Source organism: Gavialis gangeticus, unplaced genomic scaffold (assembly GCF_001723915.1).
Source record: "Gavialis gangeticus isolate Ggan-Ray unplaced genomic scaffold, GavGan_comp1, whole genome shotgun sequence".
Classification (NCBI taxonomy): domain Eukaryota; kingdom Metazoa; phylum Chordata; order Crocodylia; family Gavialidae; genus Gavialis; species Gavialis gangeticus.
In genome coordinates, this window is record NW_017729008.1 from 41139137 (window position 1) to 41146379 (window position 7243).

The 7243-nt window shown below is 43.9% G+C and overlaps 1 protein-coding gene across 2 annotated transcripts in view; it reads left to right on the forward strand.

The window, feature by feature from the left end:
• EXOC4 (exocyst complex component 4) overlaps positions 1–7243 on the forward strand; it is a 790055-nt gene that overhangs the window by 637724 nt on the left and 145088 nt on the right. The window lies entirely within an intron of this gene.

Here is a 7243-nt window from a genome sequence, read left to right on the forward strand (position 1 = left end):
GGGGGGGGGGGGGGCCCAGATCTTATTCATCTTCTTTGCTTGAGCATGTGTATTTCTGAAAGGGGAGTCTATATGTGTACACACCTCGGAGAATTTCTTGGAGAAACTGAGTTTTATAAGGGGGATAATTGCCAAACCACAGAAGCAAGTTGACAGCTGTTAGTGCTGCTTACCGCAGGGACTTCATCTCTAGGTGATAGAAAAACTGTGAACCGCACTTGAGCGCGCTCTGTTTTCGTCCTTCTCTGAGTTACGTATTTTCTGACCCTGCAGCCAAATCTGGTCCACAAAGCGGCACCGTTTGCCTGGGGGCAGCAGAATCAGGGTGCTCCACTTGAGACTGTGAATTGGTGTCCGTTATGTTTAGCAGAGAGGGCCAGAAGCTGGTTATGCTGTAGGGTGGATGCTTCTGTCTGCCGTGCAAAAGGCACCGAGGACAGTCAGTGGTTTGACATTACTCCAAGAGGCTTATCTTCTTTGTCTTTTGCTCATAGCTTAGCATGCTGACTTGTGACCCTGTCCATCTCCCCTGTGGTTAGCAATGTTCTTTTTTGGCTTTTTTCTGGCATGACAGCTTCTGGGGCTATATTTAAGATCCATCTCAAGATCAGTGTGGATGCTACCAGCTATGCTTGGGAAGCTGTGTGTGCTGGCACGTCCCCATCCATCCTGTCACGTTGAGTATGTGTGGGTGGGGAAGGGGTGGAGGGACAGACGTGGCCAGAAAAAAAACAGTTCCACTAGGCATCCAATTCAGAGTTTATATATAGCACAAAATGTTTCTCGGTGTGTGACCTTCAAGCATGCTGTGCTAACAACGTGGGTGCATCTGCCTTGCAACACAAACATTTACCAGCAGGCTTGGCCTCGAACCAGGCCTGTTTCATTTCTGAAGATGTCTTTTGAGCGTCATAGTAGTTCTTACGCCCCATCTCCACTATGAATGATGGGGAGTTAACAATGAATTTGCTTTATCGGAAGTTGCGCACCATTTGTAACAATTTTTTTTTTTTTACTGACGTTTGAATGATACAGTTTTACCAACAGATTTAAGCTTCTATTCATACCAAGGGAGGGGACGCATGCTAAACAGCACAATGGTGGAGCAGTGTTTCTAAAGCACACCATCAGAGCCAATAACATGAGTGAGAGAGCAAGCCACGTGCACTCTTTGGGGATTGGACTGGTCACACAAACGCATTTATTTTGTCAGCGTGATCTCGATGGCAGAAAATGTCTCACTTGACATACGTTATGTGAGTCGGGACTTACTTATTAACACACATCCTTTGCCAGAGATCTGGCACAGAGATAAGTAGTTGCTGTCCACACCTTTCTGAGCATAGGCATGTGCATTTATCTCGATCCAGATCGTGATACCATTGCTGATGTTGAGAAGCAACTCCCCTTACAGATTTTCCCACAAATGGACCACATGTGCCATAAGGTACTATCCAGTATGAGTTAAGTCATCAATCAGAATATATATAATGTGGGTGTATGTATATATGTGTGTGTACACACACACACATATTATATATATTCTGATCGATGACTTAACTCATACTGGATAGTACTGTATTGCACATGTGGGAAAATCTGGAAGGGGAGTTGCTTCTCAACATATATATATGTGGATGTTCCTATCTATCTACCTCCCTACCTATAATATGGTAATAAAAATGACATTTAAACCCTTTGGTCATCCCATCTCATCAGTCCGTTGCTACTTCTCTCCCAGAGAATCAAGACCAGTAGCTCCTTTTCTCTCACCTCTTGATTTAGTCAAGTTGCATCCCATCCAAAAAGATGTGCAGCACCATGTGATTTATGTGACCAGTCAGCAATGCCACTTGGCTGCAGATTATCAGATACTTGGAGCAAACTCTTCGCAATCTTTGCAGAAAGGTCCTAAAATTGCAAAATAATGCAATGAATAAATTGAAGGAAAGGATCACAGTTGGCTCCTTCTTCAAATTGTAGATAATAAGACTGTTGAGTCAATTATATTTGATGTCATTTTCAAACCCGACACACAAGTTTTTCTGCCCTTCATGGCTGTTCAGCAGAGTATTGGAGCATTAAACATCCCCCATGGTGTCCAGCAAACTAACCATAGGCCTGTTGTGCTGTCGCACCCCAAGTCAGTGGTAAGGGCGATTGACTCAAAACACAGTCGGCAATAACTTATTAAACCCTTGCTAAGCTGAAATGAAAACAGGCGACAAAGGGAACAAATGGTGAAAAAATATGTGAATTTTAAATTCCCTAGCTTAGTTTGGCAGAAGATGAGTTTAGATTTTCACATGATCTTTCTGGACTGAAAATGTTATGGAGCTGTGAATCAGTGCTGAAAGCTTTAGCACTTCACTGTGTCCCAAGGCAAAGGGAAATTTGTTTTTGAGGGTTTTTTGATAATATGAGAGATGTTTTTCCCCCTAACTCTAAGTATAGTACTGTTCACTGCTTAGTAACTTCACTATTTACTAACAACATTCTGCACAGAAGGGAAAGAAGATGAAGTACTGATTATATGCAGAAGAAATAAAGGATGCAAAATTGGGCCTGGAGCAGGTTGGAGGACATTTTCATTACAGCCCAAAAAGATCCATCTGTTCAGTAAAGATTTTGGTGGGAGGAGGTAGCATGGGGAGGACACAAGCCACTTGTCCCTCTTTGGAAGCCGGGTAGTTACGGCACTGGCCTGAGATGTGGTAGACCCAGGTTCAGGTCCCTCCTGGTGCAGACTGACCTGAAATGAGAAATTCTGCTTTGAATCAGGTAGGGCAGGAACCCTGCATGTAGGTCTCCCGTGTATTGGCATCCTCATGACTCAATGAGAGAAAAACCCACAGGTTTGGGTTCAAAAATACGTATTTTGTTGCAATTCATTTTTTTGCAAAACAGTTGAAAGGCGTTGGGTTTGCTCCAGTATAGAACAAAAACATTTGGAAACCTCTAAGCTGCCACGGAGCAGAATTGTCGTTTTTGAGTCGTCGCTGATATTCTCTTTGTTTGTGTGCACTGGGGTGGAAATTCCCCTTACGATGATTTTTTTTTTTTTTTTTTTTTTTTTTTTCTGTTTAAAATGAAGATCAACATAAACCCTGCAGAATTCAATAGCTACAACTTGAGGGCGACTCTCCAGGAGATGTTGACTGGCGATGACCCATCAATCATAGCTGTCAGTGATAATGCCCAGACCCTATTTCCAGAGGGCTGGATTATGTGGTGCAGCATGTGTTAAGTGAAATGAATGTACCAAGTGCTTGGCAAAAAATAGATAACTGCTGAGTGGAGACCTCCATTTCAAGAGAGTTGATACTTTGCCTTTGAAAAAATATATTAAGATTTTTCATACTTCTCCTTTCTTTCCTCTCCAGCTCTCAAGGATTATAGCAGACTTGCCATGTGCTTAGGTAATAACTATTTTCTTGCCTGCTTTTTGGTAAACTACTTGAGTCTGCCTGGGCAACGCTCTTCAGGTCCAGTATTTATTTTAGAGTGGTTGCCATTAAGAAGAAATAAAAAGACGCGTACTCCCAGTGCTGATTTAAATGCGAGGTGGTCTTCATTGTTTTCCATTCAAAAATGCAGAAAATAGCACAGCATTCTGCTCTGTTTTTTTAGACATTTCTTTGAATCAGTTTTAAAATAATTAAACATCTGCGTGGCTCCTCTCTGTTCCCCTTCCTTCCCAGGGAATCCTTCCCATCCAGAAACACTACAGCATTAAGTATTAGAGATATGTTTGGGTTAATGATGATTAAGAGGCTTGATGGGCAGAAAATTGAAACACGCAGCTGGGCAGGTGAGGCCTGAGTGACCCGAGACAGCGAAGCCCCTTCCAGTCTGCCTCACTAGTGATGTTATTCATGCTTCTCCACCCAAGAGCGCGGCATAACAAATGAAGGTCTTTGAAATGAAATAACTGTGTGACAGTCTGCAAATTCTGACAAAGGATCTCTGGGATTTAGGTGAGATTGATTCTTCCTGACCCCAAAACTCAGCCAGGCTCACGTCTAGAACTGAGTGAAACTGGTACGATCTTTTTCCATGAATGGAAGATGCTAAATGTAACAAGGAGCAACCGGAAAAAAGAGAAAATATACCGTGGGTGCATCTACACATGCGCTTTAGTGCACAGTAGACTATTTTACTGTGCAGTAAAGTGCCATGTAGAAAACCATGACGTTATGCGAAAGCGCAGTAAAATAGCCTTCAGCGTATTAATCGCTAAAAAAACATGCAAATGTGCTACTGTGCATTAGTGTAGCCTAATGTGCACTAAATTTAATAGGCATTAGAAAAGGAGCGTTAATACACGTGTAGATGCGCCCAGTATACTCAACAGTATGTCTAGGCCAGATGCACTAGCACAGTCACAAAGGTACCACTACTGAGCACTTACGTGGTGCTTTGCTGTTTAAAAGTGCAACTAATTGATTATAGGAGAGTAAAGTAAAGCTGAAAGAGCAGATCAGGTGTATGCAACTAGAGAATCAAGGCAGGGAAAAAGGGGGTGCCAGTGTATATATACCCCCTGGGTGTGACAGTCCAAGCAAATAAATTATCTTTTTAACGTGCCAGGCCTCTGCTTTTATTTTGCCCCAGGGCAGAGCCCCATTCTCCCCATGCTAGATTGGATCAGCCAACCCTGCTCTTCATAGCTTCAGAGTGAAGCACGTCCTATATCCCTTTGCAGGCCCTCGGGGGCTGCGGGGCTCCACTGACAGACATCCACACCTTCACCTCTCTCCCGGTGAAGCCCCATGGCTCTACTGCTCTTAGACTGGATCCGGGATAGCAGGCCCCCTTTTTTAACCATGCCAACATTGTAGGCTCAGACATCCTGCAGCGTCCTGTGCCTGTTAATGCATCTCCATCTGCACCTGTCCCCTGGGCAGCTACTGACCTCTTACCCCACCTTGCCAGGCAAGGATTTTTTAACAGGTTCACAGATTCACAGATGTTAGGGGCTGGAAGGGACCTCATGAGATCATCAGGTCCAGCCCCCTGCTCTGGGCAGGAAAGATTGCCCTTTAGATCATAGACCCCCTCCCTCCGCCTGAAAAATAGGTCTGAAGCTCATATAATACTCCTAAAAATACCGTGCATCTTCCTTGTTCTCCAAACTGGGAGAGCAGTATAAAAAATTTGTCTAAATCATCCCACTCTGCTTCCAGAAATTGGCACTGAGCTCTCGAGCATCATTAATTTCATGGGCTATATTCAATTTCTGTCCTCTTCCTGCTAATAATGATGTTCAGGGGGGTGGGGAATACTACAAAACAGCAAGAGACCTGCCACTCACTACTTGACAAATAAATAGTTTTGCTGCCTCACGATCAACTCTAATTGGAAACGAGTTGGGTGAAATCCTAAAAAAATAAATAAATAAATAAAATAAAATAAAAGAGCCATTCCTGGGAGTATTTGGCTGGGCTGACAATGTTGGACGCCGGCTCCTTAGTTCCTGTAGGCACGAACTGTATGTGAAAGAGCGGAGACTTGAGGCCTTTCCATACAGCCCTGTACATATGCATTGATTAATAAAGCAGGACCAGGGGCCTGTGCTTGGCAGTTTTGAGTGATAAACAGTTATGCAGCAATAAAGAGGGTACATTAAAGGGTAAGAGCTAATGACTTTTCTTGTGTGTGTTACACGGTAAAACCAGCAGGAGTCTAAAGCTATTCTATCATGCTGCTAATGTCCCTGACAACACTCACTTGGTAGGAGTGAATGAATGGAAATCCATTTAGAGGAGTAAATTAAAATACCTTAAAAAATGTCCTTAATAATAGCTCCAGAACTCGAAAGGATCATAGGAGTGAGAGACACAGGGAAGGCCTATTAAGTTATCCAGTCCATCTCTCTGCCAGAGTAGCCGTATTCCTTATTATATTGTTACTTGTGTTATCATTCATTGTAGATTTACGTGTCCCAGGTGCTGGCGATTCTGATGGAAAACTAATCCACCGCCTTGGAGATTGCAATGTCACACCGGTCCCCCAATTTTCAGCTTAAGTTTCCACTGTCCCATGTACGTGTTTCAGATTAGCATTGTGGGCGAGCATGCAGGAAAGTTACCCTGGGAACATTAAAACCTTTGCACTTATTGACCTTGGAGCGTTTAAACCGGTAATTTTAACTCTTACTTTCATGCGAGGCTTTGTGTGCATGTGTGTTTTCAAGTTCTTGTGCCTAGGTTTTCTTTTTTTAAAGCAGCAGTGATTTTACTGGCTCTCTCCAAATGGTACAGCGAACGTCTCCGAGTTGTTTGGCTCGTAGTAATTCCATGCACAGGCTAATTTATCTTGGTCCCTGCCACCCACTCTCCTCCAACACGTCCCAGCATTTTTGGACCCACGTTCTGCGTGATTTATAGCGGTATGTTCTTAAAGGCTGCAGGGCACCTTTTCTTGAAGAGGTGAGCTATCTTCTCTGATGATCTGTATACAGAGAGCATTGGATCCCAGTGAGTTTAAGAGAGATCCCTGCTCACCCTGCCAATGGTAAGGTGTTTTTTCTCATCCTTTGAGATGGAGTCTCCTAAAAACACTTTCTTCTCCCACACCGTGTCCAAAAGGTTGCCTATGTCAACTCTTATTTTCGAGAGAGAATATTAAATAGAAGCTCCTCCAGAGACGCCTTGAATCCTCATGCCTCTTGGATCAGTGTTTTTTTTCTGGCATTTGTGATCTCTGAACTATACCTCTACCACTCATGGTGAACATCCTAACAATGGATGAAGATCAGTACCCATCCTGATTATATCATCTGTCTGTAAGTGATATTTAGGATCATAGGAAGTTAGGGTTGGAAGGGAGCTCAGGAGGTCACATCTAGTCCAACCCCTGCTCCAAGCAGGACCAGCCCCAACTACATCATCCCAGCCAAGACTTGGTCTGGTTGGGTCTTCAACACCTCCAAGGATGGAGACTCCACCACCTCTCTGGGTGACCTGTTCCAGTGCTTTACCATCCTCCTCGTGAGAAGGTCTTCCTAATATCTAACCTAAACTTCCCTTGCTGCAACTTGAGCCCATTGCTCCTTCTGTCATCTGCCCCCACCGAGACCAGTCCAGCTCCATCCTCTTCACAGCCCCCCTGCAGGGAGCTGAAGGCTGCTCTTCAATCCCCCTTTAGTCTTCTCTTCTCCAGACTAAAGAAGCCCAATTCCCTCAGCCTCTCCTCATAAGTCATGTTCCCCCTACCCCAAGAGCCAAAGTTGTTGTTTGGG